Raw genomic sequence first — 18,338 nt, 5'->3', positions numbered from 1 at the left:
CAGAGAGAAATTACTGTTATTTGTTTCAGATGTGACAAGAGTATTTTAGTCATACTGCTTTGTAGAAATACTCACTGAAATACTTATGGATAAAATAATATGACGTTATCTAAATCATTTTCCAAATGAGATCAAAATTCAGGAAACTCTATCTAGAAAAACAGTGTGACCATTAAAAATACACATTAATTTGAAAAGTTCCACCATCAGATAAGATTTAAAATGAAAACAATGTGTTCTGGACACGAGTACTGATTGTAAACAGCTTAATTGTTTGTTTGTTTTGAGAACTGGCCTCCCTCTGTCGCCCAGGCTGGAATGTGGTGTCACAATTATAGCTTGCTATAACTTCCAGCTCCTAGGTTCAAGCAATTCTCACACCTCAGCTTCCACAGTAGCTGAGACTACAGTCACACACAACCACACCTGGTTAATTTTTTTATTTTATATTGTGGAGATGGGGTCTTCCCATGTTGTGCAGGCTGGTCTAGAACTTCTGACCTCCATCAATCCTCCCACCTCTGCCTCCTGAAGCCCTGGCATTATAGGCATGAACCTGGAGAGCTTGCTTATATTTTAAGTACAATTGGTAAAACTTATCAACACACAAAAATAAAAACATATAAATGATCAAGGACAATTTCTAAAAGAGGTGAAATGCAGTAATGCAAAGTTACCATGAAGAAATTTAATTTATAATTCATTAGTAATGTGCTTACCCATTGATGTGCCAAAAATCAGAAAACCATCTTTTTCAGATAAGATTGGTGTGGATGACCTTCCAAGAGAACATCTCACAGTGCTCTCTGGAATCAACGAGTTACAGCATGAGTAGAGAGGCGTAGTGTTCAAACACATCAGCAACGGCTCAATAACAAACCAACTAGAAGAACATGTTCCAGACCTAGTTCTGGAGGCTCCTCATTGGCCGGGCAGGACCCATTTATTCACTGACCAGGAAGAAGCCCTAGGTTGGGCAAGGAAGTGCCAAAATGCAGCAGGAGTCACTTAGAAGCTCTTAATGAACCAGTACAGAATTAGTTTGATATTTCAACAACTAGAGGATCCCTAGAAGATATTTGGGTTAGCTAAACATTAACTCTGTGAGTAGAAACACTCATGTCATAATCAAACCCAATATTATTAAACTGAGGACTAAGCAACATTGTTTCCCACTCACAATGCTAGCTCACCTTCTATGTGTGACTGGGAGTAGCTCTGTGGCTAGCAACCTTTGACTCTTAAATCTGTCTGTTTATATCTGTGTATTCATATGTATCTCATAGATATGTGCATATATGTGTAGATACTTTTAGGCAAAAAATCAACATACATAACAGAAATTCATTCTGCTCCTCTACCCACACTTATTGCTGTGTTCAGCCAAAATTTTAGACTCCATTTAGTTTGAGACTCTTATCAGAATGACCTTGCCAGCCAGCCTCGTCTTATAAATTCTACATACAAGATACTTTGTGGTGATATGACTCCCTAGCTACATTTTCAGCATTTTTTCTTGCCATGACACTCTATGTTCTTGCCATATTAAATTATGTATAGATTCTTCAACAAGTACTTTATTATTAGTAAGATTTTTCTCTCCTTGGAATGTCTCTCAGGCCCCCTTCATTTATAGGTTATTTCAGGGGTCAGTTCAGATTTTTAGCACTTTCTGAAAGTCTCTAAGGTCACAAGTATAGCATTACAGAAAGTTCTGGAGAGCTTACTTTTCCAAACAAGAAAACTTTCTTCCAGATTAATTAGTCAAAATCCTCATTCACTACTCTCCGAAATTCCTAGCATCGCGGAGTCAATAATTTAACGGATTTGTCTCCAACAGTCTGTTTATTCTGCTTACACCTATGTTCCTCCATTTCCACTGGCCCTTTCCTCATCTGGTTCAGAATTAGTGGGGGTAATTAGAACTCACTAGCAGCCAGGTAATGGGAAAAACTTCCTTACCACGGAAGGTGAAGGGATGGTTCAGCACCAAGGACAGAGGCATATGCACAGGCTTACTTTCCTGCCCTCTCCACTTCCTGCATATTTTAGTCATGCTGTGTGATTATGTCTTAGATTAAGTACCCTTCCTCATTGCTGAGTCTAACTGTATTATCGTTTTCACTTTATGCTGAAATTTGTTTCTTATTTATCTCCTTTATCATTCCTCCTCCTTACCCTCACTTAGTACAATTTCTGGGGCATAGTAGGCTAAATAAATTTTAGATTAATTAATAAATGAATCAATCACTCAATAAATTAACAAATATATTTCAGAAAAAGAATAAAATCCGAAGAGACACAAATAAAACAATTATGCCAGGAAGCAAAAATAATATATTTGTTATTACTCCTTCAGACATCACTTCTCACCCCAGTTTTACATCAGAATGATCTGAAGAGATTACTGACAATGCAAACTCCAACCTGGGGGACATAGGAAGACCCTGTCTCTACAGAATATTTTAAAACTTAGTTGAGCATAATGGTAAGGGAAGCGGAGGCAGGAGGATTTCTTGAGCCCAGGAGTTCAGAGCTACAGTGAGCTATGATCACACCACTGCACTCCAGCCTGGGCAGCAGAGCAAAAACCCTGACTCAAAAAAAAAAAAAGGCAAAAGCAAACTCAAAGGTACTTCCCCAGAAATACCAGAAATACAGAAAGTAAGAGAATTCTGATGGCATGGACTTGGCCTGTGTATAGAAGTAGGGGGACAGCTTCCACAGGTGATTTCTAAAGGCATGAAATAATTCTATAAATAATAGTTATAAGTTGTGCTATATTCCTAAGAAGGAATTAAGCATGTGGGAGGGAAAGAAAGCTCCAGCTGCCAACAGGACCCAATCTTTTCAGCTGGATGAAATGAAAATCAGCAGGAGATGCATCTTTATTCTGATACCTGCTGGTCTCCCACTCATGATGTAATAGTACAGGCCAAGTTATTCTTTGATTAAGTTCCTTAATCAAAGTACAATCACTTAATAAAATTCTGGATATTAGACCTTTGTCAGATACATAGTTTGTGGATATTTTTCTTTCATTCTGTGGGTTGTCTGTTTACTCTGTTAGTAGTTTCTCTTGCTGTGCAGAAGCTCTTTGGTTTAATTAGGTCCCACTTGTCAATTTTTGTTTTCATTGCAATTGCTTTTGGGACTTAGTCAAAAATTATTTGCCAAGGCTGGTGTCAAAAGGCTATTTCCTAGGTTTTCTTCTAGGATTTTTATAGTTTAAGGTCTCACATTTAAATCTTTAATATATCTTGAATTAATTTTTATATATGCTGAAAAGTAAGAGTCTAATTTCATTCTTCTGCATATGACTAGCCAGATAGCCCAGCACCATTTATTGAATAGAGAGTCCTTTCCCCATTGCTTGTTTTTATCAGCCTTGTCAAAGATCTGAAGATTGTAGGTGTGCAGCCTTATTTCTCAGTTTCCTATTCTGTTCCATTGGTCTATATGTCTGTTTTTGTACCAGTACCATGCTGTTTTGGTTACTGTGGCCTAATAATATAGTTTGAAGTCAAGCAGTATGATATCTCCATCTTTGTTCTTTTTGCTTCGGATTGCTTTGGGTATTTTGGGTCTTTTTGGTCTCATATAAATTTTAGAATTTTTTTTTCTCTTATCCTACAAAGAATGACGTTGGTACTTTGATAGAAATAGCATTGAATTTGTAAGTTGCTTTGGACAGTATGGTCATTTTAATGATATTGATTCTTCCAATCCATAGGCATGGAATGGCTTTCCATTTATTTGTATTATCTCTGATTTATTTCAGCAGAGTTTTGTAGTTTTTGTAGAGATCTTTCATCTCCTTTGTTAGGTGTATTTTTAGTGTTTTATTTTCTTTGTGGCTATTGTAAATGGAATTGTGTTCTTGATTTGACTCTCAGCCTGAGCACTATTGGCATATAGAAATACTATTGATTTCTGTACATTAATTTTGTCTCTGGAAACCTTGCTAAAATCGTTTATCAGTTCTGTTAGCCCTTTGGCAGAGTCTTCAGGGCTTTCCAATTATAGAATCATGTCGTCAGTGAAGAGAGAGAGTTTGACTTCTTTTCCTCTTTGGATGCCTTTTATTTCTTTCTCTTGCCTGATTGCTCTGACCAGGACTTCCAATACTATATGAATAATATAGTATAGGAGTGGTGAGAGTGGACATCCTTGTCTTGTTCCAGTTCTCAAGGGGAATGGTTCTGGCTTTTGTCTGTTCTGTAAGATGCTAGCTATGGGTTTATCATAAATGGCTCTTATTATTGTGAGGTATGTTCCTTTTCTTGCCAAGTCTGTTGAAGGTTTTATCATGAAGAGATGTTGGATTCAATAAAAAGTTTTTTCTGCATCTATTGAGATAAACATATGGTTTTCACTTTTAATTGTTTATGTGGTTAATTACATTTATAGACTTGCATATGGTGAACCAACATTGCACTCCAGGAATAAAATCCACTTGGTTATGGTGAATGAATGTTTTGATGTGCTGTTGGATTCAGTTTACTAGTATTTTGTTGAAGACTTTTGGGTCTATTAACATAGATCAGGGATATTGGCCTGAACTTTTCTTTCATCGTATCTATGCTGGATTTTTGTAGTAGGCTGATACTGGCTTCATAGAATGAGTTGGGAAGGAGTCCCTCCTCCTCATTTTTTTGGAATAGTCTCAATAGGATTGGTGGCAGTTCTTTACACATCTGATAAAAATCAGCAGTTAATCCATCTGGTCCACAGATTTATTTGGTTGGTAGGTTTTTTTTTTTTTTTTTTTTTTTTTTTTTTTTTTTTTTTTTTTTTTTTTTTTTTTTTTTTTTTTTTTTTTTTTTTTACTGATTCAATGTTATTGCTTGATATTGCTCTATTCAGGGTTTCAATCTCTTCCTGATTCAATCTTGGGAGATTGTGTGCTTCCAGAAATTTATCTATTTCTGCTAGACTTTCTAGTTTGTATAAATAGAGTGGTTCATAGTATTCTCTGAGGATCTTTTGTATCTCTGTGGGATCAGTTGTAATGTCATCTTTGTCATTTCTGATTGTACTGATTTGGATATTGTCTTTGTTCTGCGTTAATTTAGCTAGCAGCCTATCAATCTTGTTTGTTGTTTTAAAGAACCAACTTTTGGTTTCATTGCTCTTCATGGATTTTTGCATCTGAATTTTATTTAGTTCTCTAATTTTAGTAATTTATTTTCTTCTGATAGCTTTGGAGTTGGTTTGTTCTTTTTTCTAGTTCTATTAAGTGAAAAGTTAGATTGTTAATTTGATATTTTAAACTTTTGATGAAGGCATTTAGGGCTTATTAATATTTTGAATCCCTAGTTAATATGGTATGAAGTTGTTTTCTTGCAGGACAGTGATCAAACTCTAAAATTATAATTGGTTTTAAAATAACATTTGGTGATACACTGAAAATTTCAATGTATTTGACACCATATTGAAAAGATAAAATTATTTTAAAGTATATCTCTACTTTAGTTAGTACAAAATTTATATTTTCTTCCTTTAAAATGCAAGATAATATTTTCCATATTCCTGATCTTTTCAGAAAGGTTAATCTTCAAAATATAACCAAAGATCTTTGTTAGTTAAGGTATTTCCATTGTTCAAGGAAGAAAATCCTCTCTTAAATACAACTAGAAGCAATCTGTTTAGAGTAATATTACTAAGGATTGTGACATATGGCTTCCATGTCCTGTTTTGTCAAAATAGAAGCAGAAGAAACAACGCTGGAAGAGAAATGAAAATGAGAAAGACCATTACAAATCATCTACAGATAAACATAAAATTTATAACTAAACAATTTGGGGTGTGAATTATCAAAGACAGAAAAGCTATTCAAGGTCTAATCCAGAATCACTTCTGTACTGGTTTATGTCTTAGGAGTTTAAATGTAAGGCATTACAAGAGTTGTACGTGTGAGCAATGGAGTTTCTTTTATATTAAGAAAGGAGTCTATACTTATCGAAACTCAAAAACTTCCTGGTAATTTAATTCAAAATGCTTTGTACAATCCATCAACCGTCCCTTCATCTTCAGACTGGTAAGATATTTTCCAACCAACTGTTTTTCGTAACTGGGTCTGAGGTCATGTTCACATCCAGACCTGTATTTTTCACCTTACTTGATACTTTGCCACGTTTAACACTTCTAAATCAGAAATAAATAAGTTCTGCCACACCATTCTCAGAGAGTGTCTCTCTGGGAAGAACAGAGGTTGTTAGAATGCTTTCCTAGAGACTCCCTTGAAATTGTATTGTCCTGTACAACAAATAATAGACTAGGAGTCAGGAAAACCACACGCTAAGCAACTCACCTAACATCTCTAGGCTTCAGATATTTTTATCAGCTTTCATAGAAAAAAATTTAACAAAGTAAAATTGCTACATTATTGTCCATTTTTTGAGATTTTTGCCAGTTATCAATTTATTGCCTCTCAGTTCCAAATCCATCCTTTTTTAATTAAAAAAATTTTTGTGACACTGCACTGAGATGTAATTCACGAACCATACAATTCACCCTCTTAAAACCTTCAATTTAATAGTTTTTAGTACTCACAGAGTTGGCCGTTATCACCACAATCAACTTTAGAACATTTTTATCAACCCAAAGAAACCCCATACCTTTCGGTAATCACCTCTCAATTCTTCATCCTCTCCCCATCAGCCTTCAGCAACTGCTAATCTACTTTGTGTCTCTACAGTTTTGCTCATCCTGGACATTTCATCTAAATGGAACCATACAATATTTAGTCTTTTGCGACTGGCTTCTTGCACTTGGCATCATGGTTTTGACTTTCACCCATGTTGTAGCATACATCAGTACTTCATTTCTTTCATTGCCAAATAGCATTCCATTGTATGGATATGCCCCGTTATATTTATTCTACCAGTTGATGGATATTTGTGTTGTTTCCACTTTGTAGCTATTAGGAATAATGCTGCTGGGAACATTTCTGTATAGGTGTTTATGTGGACATGTGTTTTCATTTCTCTTTTTTGTTTTTATTTTTATCCCTGGGAGTGAAACTGTTGAATCATATTTTAAAATGTATGTTTTAAGCATTTGAGGACCTCCCAGACTATTTTCCAAAGCAGCTATACCACTTTCCCTTCCCGTAAGCAGTGTGTGGGCACCAACTGCTCCACACCCTCACCTTCAACTTGTTACCTGTCTTTTTGACATCTTTTGGACAGTAACAGCTATCTTAGTACATGTGAAGTGGTACCTTACTGTGGCATCCCCCCTTCTTTGCAGTGCTCCATGAAAGAGAGCATTTTTTTTTTTTATTTGCTGCCACAAAGTGAAACTTTTCTATATAGACTGTGGAAGGGATGCCACAAGAGGTAGGAGCGTCTTCCTGATTCTGGTATGCTTTTCTTCTCTTTCCTAAGGCAAGGCTGCCAGTGGCATGCAGGAGACCTACTGATGTCCACCTTCCTCCACGTTTGGCTGACTCCTAGGCAGGCAACTTCCTTCTTACCAGCCCCAGCCCACCTACTGCAGATCAGCTCTGGTCAGAGACAGCTCAGGAACCTCATTGACATAGGCTACCAGTGCCTTATGCCAGAGCTGGTCCGCAGCCGGCGGGGAACCCTCTTCCAGTTTGTCCTTCCTTGGATTCTCTTTCCCTTAGCCCTTAAGGGTATAACTGTCCCCTATCCTTGCTATTGCTGTGTCATTTGGAATTTTCCTTTTTCCCTTTTACTAATTGTAATTCCTAGTTAATAATATTTGTTTTTAAGAGATGGGGTCTCACTCTATTGCCCAGGCTAAAGTGCAGTGGCACAATCATAGCACACTACAACCTCAAACTCGTGGGTTCAAGCAATGCTCCCATCTCAACCTCCCGAGTAGCTGAGAGTACAGGCACGAGCCACCTCGTTAGGCCCTCGTTAATCATCTTTCTCTTAAATAGTCCTTTGTGTATATTACTGATGTGATCTCTGTTACCTGTCTGGACCCTGACAGATATAAGAGCCACCATCTTTTAATGCAACTAGATATAGTGAACATTTTTTTAAATTAATCATATCAGCACTACTCTACAACAGAGTTCAATTATATTTTAGAAACTTAGATGCATTAAACTACCATTGTAATGCAGTCTAAATGACTTTTACAAATTTTCCCCAGGATTATAATGTAAAAATATCTACTAAACAATTGTAAAAAGAAAATTATAAAGGGAAATTCTAAAACTGCTGAATTGCTATCATTTCAATGAACAAACTGTAGTTTTATATGATACTTTATTTTCAAATTTTCATCAGCTATCATTTGAAACAAATGCAAACACATGTGTCCAACATGCAAACAAAAGTTGGAATCAAGTGCTTCTTGTATTTGCAATATATGTGTCCCTTTAGCAGCTACTTTCTATCACATTCAGTCTAAAGGTTACTATCTGTCTTCAAATTACAGGTGAAATGAGAGCACTTGCTTATGATACAGAAGAAAATGGACTAAGAAGAACTTTCTCTGGACATTAAGATCAAATTACAATGGAAACTAAGGAAGTGGTTCTGCATTGTCATCAGTTAGAACTGCCAAATTTATAGCGAGCCAGTCTGGCATAGGCACGGCCCCAAACTGGATGGAACTCTATTCATACTTCTCTAATTTATTTTTATCTTGCTACTTCCTTAAAGTTGCCTTAAATCATGTCAGAAGTCCACATCCATGCTCAATACGCAGCGTTTGTTCTGGCACCTGCTGACCTCTTGCTTTTATGACCTCTTGCTTCATTTGACACTTTCTACTCAACATATAACTGTTGGTAAATCCTGATGTGAATGTCCATGCTACAGCATTGTGGCCCTGAGATACTACCAGATACCAGAAAAAACTGACTTTAAATATTAAGAAGCCATTAACCTGGGCCACTCAAGTGAAAAGCAAAGCACCAAAATTTTACTCTCAGGTCAATGTGAACGTGGCTATCAAGGCATTCAAACTAAGCTCCAGATTCTCTGCAGAAATACAGCCTGACCTTCGTTACCATGATGCTATCATTGAAGTCGTACACAGGCTACAATTCTCAAGATGGCTCCTCGAAAATTTTTAAAAATTTCTTTTTAAAATTTCTCTAGAATAACAGTGTTGGGCATCTGTTAAATAGAGCAGTCTTATGGTTCTCCTGAACAGTTAATAGGAACAAGGCTATACAGCCCAGAATCCCAAAGTAGGAGAATCCCAATGCAGTACTTCCTTTTGTTCCATTACATTCCCAGACATATAATACTTTCCCATGAGACTAAGAAAAGGGCACAGACTTTGAGATCGCCAAACAGGGTTCAAATCAGGCCTCTACAAGAACAAGCACCATGAGTTTGCCAAATCATTGACTTCTCTAGACCACCATAAAGAGGGCAAAATACTACCTACCTAACACAGTTATCAAACAAATTAAAATAAGGAAAATAAAAATTGTAGGTAATTCCTGGCACATGCTAACTGTTGAACAAATGGTTATTAGGAGTGTGATGAGAAGAAATGAGATAGCACTGTTTTTAAAGTTGATTAGCTCACGCACAGTGAAAGAATGGCATTGATATTATTGCATTTGGTGTAAATGGCTAAAAAATAAAAACAACTTCATACAAATTTGTGGTATGTCTCTACCATCATTCAAACATCAAGTATGACACTGTCTCATAAGTCAATGTTCCCAACTATATGTGAAAGTTCTATACAGCAGTCATATAGGGTAATTTGCCTTTTGTAGGTGAACCTGAGGATTATCAATTATTATTAACTAAATATCTATCACCTCTTGTCCTCCCAAAATGTATATGTTGAATCCCTAACCCCTAGTATGACTACATTTGGAGATAGGGACTTTAAGGAAGTAATTAAGGTAAAATGAGGTCAAAAGGGTGAGGATCTGATCTGATAGAATTAGTGTCCTTAGAAGAAAAGACACCTGAAAGCTTCCTGTCTTTCCTCCCCTTCCAATGATTCATGCACCTGAGAAACGGCCCTGTGAGGACACAGTAAGAAGGCAGCCACTAGCAAGCCAGGAAGAGAGCCCTCACCATAAACCAATTCAGCCAAAACCTTGATTTTGAACTTTCTAGCCTCCAGAACTGCAAGAAATTCAGCCCAAGCTGACTGAGATACCAGTCAGTTCCTAAAGTGTGCTTGAAAGAATGACAAGTCTCAGAAAAAATTATGTATTCCTTGAGCATCTTTAATTCTTATGTACAGGGGTTGAGCTCACTTAAATGCATAACCTGCATAACTTAGCATTCCTGATGTTTCAACAGGTAATTTACTGTTTATAACCCTAATAGATGCCTCTCATTACTAAAAGGCTAGAAATATTGAAATATATTTAATCAGAAACTGCTTGATGGCAAACTAGCTTTTATAAGATTAAATACATGAATAGGAGGTATTGCATTAAAACCACTGAGAAATATTTAAATGTAAGAATGTAAATAGCCAGTTTCAAGACAATAATTATGTATTTTGAATAAAAATGCCCTAGAGTAGACTACTTCAGGTACATCCTAGATTCCTATCTTTGATATTTCAAAACGTGTAGTTTTTTAGTGACTTTAATATTCATGGATTGAGTGTGCTAGTTGGTGTCAAACGTGACTGGCAGACACATTGCCACTGAATGTGGTGGAAAATAAGCCACATGGAGAGCCAACAGCATCATCTTCAGTGGGCTTAAGAATCACAGCACCAGAGATCAGAGATTGACTTCTTATCAACCCTCCAGCTCCGTCTCAAGGCTTTATTTCACAGCCACATCCAGGACACAAGCCCTCCCTTATATGTCTGTAGTGTTCAGTCCAGAGTTACTGCACAGTGTGGAAATTTTGCTTATTCATGGGTGAAACCAGGAATACTTTTTTAACTTGGCTTTGGTACCAAACATTTTAGTTTGGCATATAAAGCTCCTTTGACTATTCTGCGGATATGAAGTCTGCCTTTTTTTGCTCATTATCTGACTTAAAGGCTAGGGGAAAAAAAGGCACTTTGCTGATTCCCCAAGTATCAGTTTAACAATAAACAAGTCAGAGTTTGTAGACACAAACAGGAATGCTCACACACTACTGCGAAAACATCAGTAATAAGTAACCACCATCTTTCAAATAATCTGATCTCTGCATAGCTAAGCTGGATACTACAGTTTCCCCATAGTGCCAGTCTTATGACAAATTTGCAAGTTTCATGAATTTTAAAGAAACAGTGGAATTCTATAGGGCAGATTCAATAGAAAGAAAAAAGCATGGCAATTATTATAACCACCTGTATACTATAAACTAGCTACCGAAGACTGACTTGCAGGAAGGAAAAAATGCGAAGAAAACAATAAAGGTAAGCAGCAAAAGGCAAGAGTCCTTGAGGATTCTATGAGTAAGCAAATAATAAAAGTATAACCAACTGTTTGAAAGAAAGTCCAAAATACTCTTAAAAAGTAGAGAAGGATTGAGAGTATAAATAAATGTGATAAAAAGTAAATAAAAGTCAGCATAACAAACATCAGTAGTTTCAGCATTTAGATGTTGAACTTCATTGTTAAATACAACTATAGTTTATAAAAAGCCTTATCATTGTTATTAATACCATAGTTAACAAGTGAGAAGTATCCACTTGTCTTACGGCTAAAGTGTTCTTATGAACTTTGTTTAAACAAATATAAGTAGATGTTGGCTTGACTTGAAGTTAGGTGAACATAATTTCTGTGGCATTTATTTAGTAACATATTTTTTTGTCCAGTAAATGTAAGTAAGTCTTGAATTTACTGTACTAGTTGAAGTTAGAGCTTATGTTTAATCCAGATCTCTTTAGCTGTAATGCTCAGGAAATAAGACTACATTTTGTATAGATTTTTTAAAAGAGACTGGTCTTTTTATGGAGTGAATCCCACTGACAATGACTCAAATATATTTCAAAAGCCCAGTCCTATTAAGTGTTGATTTCACAATATGTAAACACCAGGTAGTGCTCTTTCGGGACAATTGAAAATATTTCAGTAGGGTTTTACTAGTCTCCCAGGACATTGGGTAGCTAGCAATCCATATAATAGACATGCTAGTCCCATGTCCTGAGCAAACTGATAGGTTCTTCCAAGAACACAACCAGGAAAAGCAGCGATCATGGTGTAGTTGTGAGTCTCAAAAGAAGAAAGAAGACTTACATCATCTTCCAGGCTTCCCTTGGGCATCTGACCACATTTGCTGAGCAATTGCAACTGACTGGATGTCATCACGAGCCAACTGATTTAAAGCAATGTTAACTATATTACACTAATGGATCAACTATATTAACAACACGCTTTGCAGAAAATCTAACATACTTCAAAGCAAATCAACCAGAACAGACCAGATGTGTCTGTTTCTCATGAGATTTAAGTAGATAAGGAAATTGAAACACAAGAATTTGTCAGGACATAGTCCAGTAGGTAATTCTGTCTTGGAAACAGTGGCTAAAAGAGCCATAGAAATTGCTCATGGGATCCAGATGAGATTAAACATCTCACATGAGAGCTGTCTCCAAAACGCACACAAGACCCTGAGCAGGGGAGAGAATCTCAACGTCCATCAGTTTTCCAGCCTGGACCCCAAGCTGCTCCAAAAGTAGAGAGTGCTGTGGCTCAGTAATTGACACCTGATTGCATACGTTCAACAGTTTTACATTTGTACCATTCCTGCTGATATAAGAGATCAAGGGAAACCCTTCATGGACACCAGAGGCACCTATGGAATAGAAAATCTTGTAGAAACAAACTTGTTATTGGCAAGCTTCCATGAACCATACAGCCCTCCCAACATGGAATAGGCTGGTCTTGTGTGGGTAAGATATGGTTCATTTTAAACTAGGATGATAGTTACTGACACTGCATTGCTGTTGAAATGTGTGCATTCGTGTTCACTGCTCTATGTCATGAGACATCCAAAACAAGCTGAATAGGTATGTGAAGACATACCAATGGCAGTCTTTGCTTTGGCTGCAAAGCTGATGGGGACTTCTCAGGCCTACTTTGAGGACATGGCCAGGCCTCACTTGGGCAAGCTGCTGACACCAGTGCTCCAAGAGTACCTCCCCGCAGGAGGCTCAATCCCAGCTCCACTGAGCTCAGATACCTCCTCACTGTAACTTAACTTTAAGGAGAAGTGGAGAGAGTTTTTGCAGTTGTGTTTTACAGGATAATTGAGGTCAGTCCATAGTAAACAGCTTTGCCTGAATGCCATCCTCACTGGATGCTACAGAACCAGCTTCCTTTCCTTTTACTTTGAGTTTTAGCCCAGGATAGGTTTAAGGAGAAGACCTGGCTGAGGGTAACTCAACAGCTGCAGCCCAGGTCTTGGTAAGTTGATTTCCACCAGGTTCTGAATAAGCCATGCCTGACAAGCCTGACATTCTTGTACTTCTTTATTGAAGAAATACCCACCACCACCCAATCCCAGTATAGCATCTTTCTCAGCAACACCCAGGCACTGGAAACCACCTATTTAGAAAGGAAATAATATGCATAGTATCTATACTTTTAAATAAGTTTCAAGATAATAGTTCATAGTTAGATTAAAAGGCTTACTACCATTTATGTGAGAGGAAATAAAATATTTTTTTAAAAAGTGGTCTATAAACAACCTTGCTTGCAGAAAGTATTAAAATATATTAGAAAAAAAGAAGAATTTAGATAGAAGGTGTAAAGAAGCCGTAGGGTTTGGAAGAGTTGGAGATTATATTTCTGCAAGCAAATCCAGAGAGAAAAGTTAAGAAAAACCTACCAGGACCTGAATACTGCACTTTTTTCTGTTTCTGATAAGAAAAAAGTGCTCCAGAAAACTGATGGTGCCAAGTCACAATATTGTGCTAGCTTCTGCTCTGCTTTGGCAGGGAATTTCCAGGGAATCATTACTCTGTGTCCTGTGTGAAGGGGTGGAGGTAACATCCCCAGGCCTATCTGAAAGCTCCCTCTGAGCTACGCAGCATGTATAAGTGAGATAATACAAAGCTTTTTTTAGCTTAGTCACTGAAAATGCTCTTGCCCACTCAAGGTAAAAATAGTCACTTCCAGTTTGAAACTTTGGGTAAATAGTCATTTCAAGACAATCTCCCTCCTTCCCTCTTCCTCCTCTTTCTCAATCTTTTCTTCCCAGAGATGATATAAGTTCCTGAGGGACATGGGTGGCCCTGACCCTAAACATTCCTCTATGTCCGATCACAAGAATGACATTAAAGTTGTAGTCTAACATCAGAAGAGAATAAATGTAGATTTGAAGCCCTGCCAGACAGAAACAGTTCCTTCATATTCTACAGATACTTATCAGGTACCTCCCATGTGCCAGATGCTGTCTGGGAACTAGACTCCACAGTGATTAAAATAGATAAAAACCTGCATTTGTTGAGCTTTCATTCTAGTGGGAGGGAATGCAGAAAGTAAATAACATAAGAACATATTTAATTTTCTCAGTCAAATTATCTTACATATCTAAACACAACTTGACTAATTATAACCAAGCCACTTTCATTGTTGCCACCAGATAGCTCATGACAGACAGACATTCAGCCCAAATGCCATTATTACTATTAATTCTCCAAGGCCCTTCTCCTCTGAGCCCAGATACTACCTAAGCATCCTTCTTAGCACAATTCTCCAGGTATTTCTTACCAATAAGAGTAGTCATCCAAGAAATAATTGTATTCTTTTGACATCCAGAATATAGCTCAAACTAGCTGCTATGGTCTTAATGTTTGTGTTATCCCAACATTTTCATGTTGATACCTAATCCCCAATGCAATAATTAAGAGGTGGGACTTTGGGGAGGTGATTAGATCATAAGAGTTCCACCGTTGTGAATGGGATTAGTGCCCTTATAAAAAAAAAACCTCAAGGGAACTTGTTTGCCCTTTCCTTCTGCCTTGCTAGGACACAGCTCAGAAGGTGCCATCTTTGAAGCAAAGAGGGAGCCCTCACCAGACACCAAATCTGCTAGTGCCTTTTTCTTGGACTCTCCAGCCTCCAGAACTGTGAGCAAGAAATTTCTGTTATTTATAAATTATCCAGTTGATAGGATTTGGCTCTGTGTGCCCACCCAAATCTCATGTTGAATTGTAATCCCCAATGTTGGGGGAAGGGACCTGGTGGGAGGTGATTGGATGATAGTGGTGGTTTCCCCTTGTTCTCTCAATAGTCAGGGAGTTCTCACAAGATCTGATGGTTTAAAAGTGTGTGGCACTTCCCCCGTGTATTAGTCAAGGTTCTCTAGAAGGACAGAAATAATAGGATAGATGTATATATAAAGGCGAGTTTATTAAAGAGGATTGACTCACACAATCACAAGGTGAGGTCCCACAATAGTCCATCTGCAAGCTGAGGAGCAAGGAAGCCAGTCTGAGTCCCAAAACCTCAAAAGTAGGGAAGACAACAGGGCAGCCTTTAGTCTGTGGTCAAAGGTCCAAAAGTCCCAAAGCTGTAGAACTTGGAGTCCAATGTTTGAGGGCAGGAAGCATCCAGGACAGGAGAAAGATGGAGGCCAGAAGACTAAGCCAGTCTAGTTCTGCCTACCCACCCAGATTGAGGGTGAGTCTGCATCTCCCACTCCACTGACTCAAATGTTAATCTCCTTTAGCCACACCCTCACAGACACACCCAGGAGCAATACTTTGCATCCTTCAATCCAATCAAGTTGACACTCAGTGTTAACCACCACATCCCCTCACTCTCTCCCTGTGAAGAAGCTGCTTGCTTCCCCTTCACCTTACATCAAGTTTGTAAGTTTCCTGAGGCCTTCCTGTTAAGCCTGTGAAACTATGAGTCCCTTAAACCTCTTTTCTTCATAAATTACCCAGTCTCAGGTGGTTCTTTACAGCAGTGTGAGAACAGATGAATACATGGTATTTTGTTACAGCAGCCCAAATGGACTAAGACACCAAGTTTCAAGCTTAATTCTCCAATGTACCATTCCTCAAATTTTCACAGTTATCTTGAAAGGTGATGACTCTCTTGACCCTGATAATTTTCAATCACTGGTTAGGCAACTTCATGATAAAAATATTTTGGAAGAACTTTTGGATACAGTAGAAATTCAGAAAAAAAAGACGTTGGCATTTCTTTCTAAATTTAAGATACTATTCTACCGTGAAAAACTGAAAGCCAGATGTATACCTCTTCATATATAAGTGTACATATGTGCTTTACGTATTTTATGCTCATATGTGTTTTATATGTGTATGCGAGGGAAAGAGTAGAAAAAAAGGCTGAATCAATGATTTCCGATACTGTAAAACAGAGACATTATACATTAATTCACATTCTCTGAGTTAACATAAAATTATCTAAATCTGCATAATGAAAGCTAAAACATTATCTAACCCTAACCCACTACAATTCAATTTAGGGAAAAATAAACAAATCTGAGAAAAATGTATTATCCTGAGGGGGTTAATTATTAGCCTTCACAAGTTCAACACAGTTTTTTTTTTTTTTTTAATTTTTTTGAGACAGAGTCTTGCTCTGTCGCCCAGGCTGGAGTACAATGGCATGATCTTGGCTCACTGCAACCTCTGCCTCCCAGGTTCAAGCAATTCTCCTGCCTCAGCCTCCTGAGTAGCTGGGATCATAGGCATGTGCCACCTCGTCTGGCTAATTTTTGTATTTTTAGTAAAGATGGGGTTTCACCATGTTGGTCAGGCTTGTCTCGATCTCCTGACCTTGTGAGACACCCTCCTTGGCCTCTCAAAGTGCTGGGATTACAGGTGTGAGCCACTGCACCCAGCCCAACATAGTTTTATAGAAGGGCTACATAATACAGTCATTATCTTTCTGAGCAAATCATATCCATAGAGACTCATATGTTTAACATTTTTCTATCATAACTCAGAGGTTAAGGGTCCTACTTTAAATTTAAAAGTATTGGATGTGACTGTAACCACAATGGCTGACCACTATAAAAAATTTAATATTCCTATTTCATTAAAAAAGATAAAACAACATTTGGAAGCAAAGCTTGTCAGGAGAGATGTTTCTTAACCTTACCCTGACCCCCCTAATAATTGAGTACACTAGATGCCCACATCCCCATTTGTATTTTATTCATTACTTCTGGTCTCTTCTTCGTGGCTCCTTTCACCATCAATGGGAGGCAGGCCTGGGCTTGGCAGATGATGAGGGAACTGATCTAACTCCTCTCTAAATAATAAACAGCATCCCTTCAGAACGTATCAAGCCCTTTACTCCTTAGCCTCTATCCTTTATTAAATATTTATAAAAAGTACAATAGTTGAATTACCAAGATCTAGCCTTTCTCTCCTTTTTTGAGTTTTTTTTAACCAAAAGATTCTAAAGCTACTAACTAGCCTAAAGACAGCAAGCCCAAAGACAGGCAAAGAAAACAAACAATAAAGGTAAAATCAAAAACAACAAATCTTCTGAAGCATAAAACGCCAGCCTCTTTTATGCAAAAAAATTTGTGAACTAACCATATTGTAAATTCTAGAGAACTCTTCTAAATGTATCCTGATTCCAAGTAAATATGCTTCTAAATTCAGGCAAGACTCCAAAAATGGCAGACACAGACCGCTGGACAACTTCATCTAATCAGACAACAGGCTTAAACAGTAACAGCTGTCAACTCCCAGAGTGGGCTTGTACGGTCAGGTAATTCACAGGTCTTTGGTTGATCAATGGGAAAAGAATCACAGGAAGCTCAAGGCATTAATCAGTCTACACTCACTGCAAGCCCTAGTCAGCCTTCTCTCTAATGGAAATGCACTCCTCTCTCACATTTGTGGTTTTTTCTACCTTGCTTCCTAGCAACTAACCATGGGCTAGAGTGATGGCAGGCAGAGACCTTTGCACTAGTCAATGAAGTAAGATGGGGAAGCAGAATCCTCCTGTCTCTTTTATCAGCTCAGTGAGCTCATTCTGCAAAGGGAGGGGAACCAGGACCACACTCATTCACTCTCCTTTACTGTTGCTGAGAACTGGACTCTGCCCCAGGGAGAAAATACTAATAGCACAGACATTTAACCCTATTAAGGAATTCTTGCTATCTACCAGGAGGGAGTTCCCACTTAATCACAGAAATAATCCTGACCTGGCCGGGTGCTGTGGCTTATCCCTGCAATCCCAGCACTTCGGGAGGTCGAGGCGGGTGGATTACTTGAGCTCAAGAGTTCAAGACCAGTCAGGCCAACATGGTGAAACTCCATCTCTATGAAAAATACAAAAACTAGCTGGGCATAGTGGCATGCCTGTGATCCCAGCTAGTCAGGAGGCTGAGGCAGCAGGATCACTTGAACCTGGGAGGCAGAGGTTGCAGTGAGTCAAGACTGAGCTACTGCACTCCACCCTGGGCAACAGAGTGAGACTTGTC

The sequence above is a fragment of the Rhinopithecus bieti genome, unplaced genomic scaffold (assembly GCF_001698545.2).
Source record: "Rhinopithecus bieti isolate Rb0 unplaced genomic scaffold, ASM169854v2 scaffold_5022, whole genome shotgun sequence".
Classification (NCBI taxonomy): domain Eukaryota; kingdom Metazoa; phylum Chordata; class Mammalia; order Primates; family Cercopithecidae; genus Rhinopithecus; species Rhinopithecus bieti.
Note: the sequence above shows the minus strand (reverse complement) of the source record.